The sequence below is a fragment of the Cavia porcellus genome, unplaced genomic scaffold, assembly GCF_034190915.1.
Source record: "Cavia porcellus strain 051 isolate PalLab524CR breed Dunkin Hartley unplaced genomic scaffold, mCavPor4.1 scaffold_4, whole genome shotgun sequence".
Classification (NCBI taxonomy): Eukaryota; Metazoa; Chordata; class Mammalia; order Rodentia; family Caviidae; genus Cavia; species Cavia porcellus.
Window position 1 is genome coordinate 9,732,812 of NW_026947487.1, and position 4,553 is coordinate 9,737,364.

The window sequence follows — 4,553 nt, forward strand, 5'->3', positions numbered from 1 at the left end:
TATACACATTGCTCCTAGGGTTTCTTGAGATGGGCTGGAGGTTTGAGGTTGTAATTTGGTCTTTTGTTTTGTCATTTTCCTATATTTCTGTGTTTCAAGTGTTATTTGAAAGCTTCCTCAGGATCTGTTGGAAATCCCCTTCTATGTTTGCAGCTACTGAGACTCTGGCACCCCGTTACCCCAAGCCTCTGGGTCTGCAGAACCAATGGCCCTCCTCTGCCTGTTCAGAACTCTGCAGTTCCAGATAAGCTGGGCCTCATGGACACTGTGTGCCCACCTGCCCTTTGGAAGCTCCACAGCTCTCCAAGAGCAGCTGGGATGCGGAGACAGATGTAGCCGCCTCAAACCCACCTCTCCACTTCACTGCACCCAGAAGTCTGGAGGGTCCCAAACAGTCTGGGCTTTGGGCAGAGTGTGCTGAGCACTCACCACTGGCTGCGGTACCTCTGGAACCTGCGATCCTCCTCTGCTTGCCGAGACATCCACAGTCCTCCAGACACACGGGGAGGCTGATGCAGGCACCCCAGATCCGCCCAGCCCCTCCTCTGCACACCGATGGTGAGGTGCAGGAGTCCCAAACAGGTGGGGCTCAGGGGATAGCGTGCGCCCGCCTACTTTTTGGAAGCTCCACAGTTCTCCAAGTGCAGCCAGGATGGGGAGGTGGATGTAGAGGCCTCAAACCCACTTCTCCACTTCACTGCACCCAGAAGCCTCGAGGGTCCCAAACAGTCTGGGCTTTGGGCAGAGTGCGCTGAGCACTCACCACTGGCCGCGGTGCCTCTGGTACCTGTGATCCTCCCCTGCTTGCTGAGATATCCACAGTCCTCCAGACACACGGGGAGGCTGATGCAGGCGCCCCAGATCCGCCCAGCCCCTCCTCTGCACACCGATGGTGAGGTGCAGGAGTCCCAAACAGGCGGGGCTCAGGGGATATCGTGCACCCACCTACTTGTTGGAAGCTCCATAGTTCTCCAAGTCCAGCCGGGATGGGGAGGCGGATGTAGAGGCCTCAAACCCACTTCTCCAATTCACTGCACCTGGAAGCCTGGAGGGTCCCAAACAGTCTGGGATTTGGGCAGAGTGCACTGAGCACTCACCACTGGCCCTGGTGCCTCTGGAACCTTGACACCAGGATTTAAAAGTCACAGTAGTCTTATCACTCTGTTTAGTTTCATTATATTTTGTTCCAGTCTGTCTACTCATATTAGATTTGAGGGCACAGATGGTTAATCCAAATATAGCAGGTATACCACAGTAATTATCCTTAATTTCCTATTAACTTACACTGAAATCCTGTATTACTTACATTGTCTTACTATGACTGATCTTATTTGAAACTGGTTTGTTAGACTGCTGTTTGGCCTCGACTGATTTTATTCGAACTTGGTATGCTTGATAGTATCAAGTCTAAGAGTAGAGGCAACTACTCTGAAGATGACAAGATGTAAAAGATATCCATTCTGGTTTTGATTATTAACTGCTTTCAAGTCTTACAATGTCTTCAAATTGTGTTTTTATTAAAATAGCTATGTAATGTTATGTTCAATTATATTATGCCTAGACTTCTGGGAGAACATGGCGGACAGATAGCAGCTACGGAGGCTCTCTGAAAGACCCAGCTTAGAATTCAGGAATGGTGCGGAGTAAGGCATCATAAGCAAGTGGAGATATGCCCTGCTGACCCAAGAATGAACTGGGCTGAGAGAAACCAACTTGGAATGCAATCCTGGTGCTATAACAGGAAGAGAAAAGCCTCAGTGTGGAAGCTGGAGCCTGCGCCATTGGAAGACATGATTTGGGTTTTCCGCCACACTGTGGCTGCGTCTGCATTGGCTCGACAGGGAGAGAGACGCACGGAAGCTCTGACAACGGGAATTGGTGAACGGAGTTGAAAACAGGACGGGTGGGGAGCTGTGCATTGGCTTGCAGTGAGGTGAGTGAAAGAAACTGACACTTTTCTACAGTTTAGGAGACTCCAACAGAGGACATTCTGGGACTGGGCAGACTTGTGGGAACAGGGCGCTGCAGTGACTTCAGCCACGTATCCCCCTCTTAAGCAGGATTGGTGAGAAGTACCTAGCCTACGTGACGCTGCTGGCTGAGACCCAGTAGGCTAGCACAACCCAGATCCCAGTGCCTGAGAGTGAAGTGGAGGGGTGGGCCCCACATAGGCTGCCTGGTCTGCAACTTCCTGGTGTGCTGCGGTGGGTGGGAACACCTAGCCGGTGCAATTCAATCAGACTGTGGCTGACAGGGAAGGAAGCTGGGCCTCCTATATACGCTTGCATATATAAGGAACAAAGAATATGGGAAGAGGGAGCAACAAGAAAGGCCCTTCGGCCCCCAATCCTGAGAAACAGGCAATAGCGGACACCGCACCAATAGACATAAAGCACCATCTTGAGAGCCTCATAGATGAGTTCAGGAATGAAGTTATTAATGACCTGAAGGTAGGAATAAGCAGAATAGTTAGAGAAATGCTAAGCACCACCCAAGAAAAAACAGATGGTGGAATGGAAGAACAGAAAAAGAGGGGAGAATTGTTTGATGGAGAAAATAGAGAAAGCATAGAATACGTGAAGCAGGTTCAAAGAAATTACCAGGAAACTAAAAACTCTATTGAAAACTGGCATAACAGCTTGAAAGAAATTAAGGACAGACTATCTGAACTGGAGGGCAGATTTGTAATATGGGAGAATGAAATGAAAAACTTCTTAAAAGTAACAAAGAAACAAACAGCAATAATACAAAGACTAGAAGATGATAAGAGGATCCATAACTTAAGAATTGAGAACATAAAAGAAGAAGTAGGGACACAAACAAATGAACTACAAAAGCTACTCACAGAAATAATCCAGGAGAATTTTCCTAATTTAGCAAAAGGTAAAGATACTCAGTTGTATGAAGCATACAGGACCCCAGCCACCTACAACCCAAACAGAGCAACACCCAGGCATATAATAATTAAAATTCCAGAAATTCAATACAAGAACAGAATATTAAAAGCCGTCAGAGACAAGAAACAGATCACTTACAAGGGAACACCCATCAGAATTACAGCAGATTTCTCGGCACAAACCATCAAATCACAAAGAGCGTGGGGGGAAATAATTCAAGCTTTGAAAGATAATAATCTCCAGCCAAGATTGAGATATCGTGCACAACTATCCCTGGAAATTGATGAAAAAACAAGGTGCTTCCAGGACAAAGAGGAACTAGGGGAATATGCAACCACCAATTCAACTCTACAGAGAATACTGCAGGATATTCTAAAAAAAAAAATAAAAAGAATTCAGAAATAGTAGCAGAGAGGCCACAATGAATGGAGCAGAAAACAAAATGAAGAAGACAAACTGACAACTAATGACAGAAAAAGAGCTCAACAGAAATGAGGCAGAGAAGATTGGATGATAGGAACAGCTATTTTGGAGAAAATGACGTCTTAATAGGTAATACTGATTTAGTATCATCTTGTTTTGAAGTCTCATCAAGCTTTTGTTCTGTCTTCATTGGTCTAAACAGGTTGTATCTTATTGGATTTTATTATATATGATAGTATAAGCAAAAACTTTTAAAGACAAGGAGATTATACAGAAACCACTCTTCATTTTCTGTTAGTTGATTCTAAATACCCTGTAATGCTGTCATTCTCTTAAATGGTTTTACATTGTTTTTTTTTTTTTTTTTTTTTTTTTTTTTTTGGTCTTTTTCGTTTTTATTGGTACCAGGGATCGAACTCACGACTGCCTGCTTGCCAGGCAGGCGCTTATGCCGCTGAGCTAAATCCCCAGCCCCCTTACATTGTTTTGATATATTTGATGCTACAGTATACGAAGTTATACTCAAAGATTTCAAGGAAAGAGACAATATGGTAACTACTTTTATGTCAGGATTATCTTGTGGTGAAACACTATTCTGCTTAAATGGTTATGTTTTGATCTGCGCTGATTTGCTGTTATGCCCTCTTTTATCTCAATCTCCACTTCATTATTTACTTTTAAATTTTTATCCTTTTAATTAAGGGAAAAATAAATAAAAATAGCAGGATATATTATAGTAACCCACTTTGACTTTCCATTATCTTGATTTAAAGCCCTGTATTACTCTCACCATCTTGTTTTTGACTGATGTCCCCCTATTCTGTTTTGCTTGATAGTATCAGGTTTGAAAGTTTAGGCAACAGCTGTGAAGATAGTGAGATTCATTATGATGCCCATTCTCATTGACTATTATCTACTTTTGAAGACCTATAATGTCTCTAATGTTTTGGTTTTGTCAGTTTTGTTCTTTAATGTTTTGTTCAATTTTATTATAACTGATGATATAGGCAATTCTATTAGAGATAGCGGGAGGCATTATGGTAACCATTATTGATCACCTTGTATTATGCTTTTACATTATCTATTATGTCCACCCTTTTGATTTGACTGACTCTGTTCTGTTATGTCACATTTGGTTCTACTCCCTTCCAAAAAAGTAATAAGAACTGTGGGAGCAACAAAACCCAAAATGTGTAATTGTCATTGTACAAAATAGGGGAAAAGAAAGTGCTC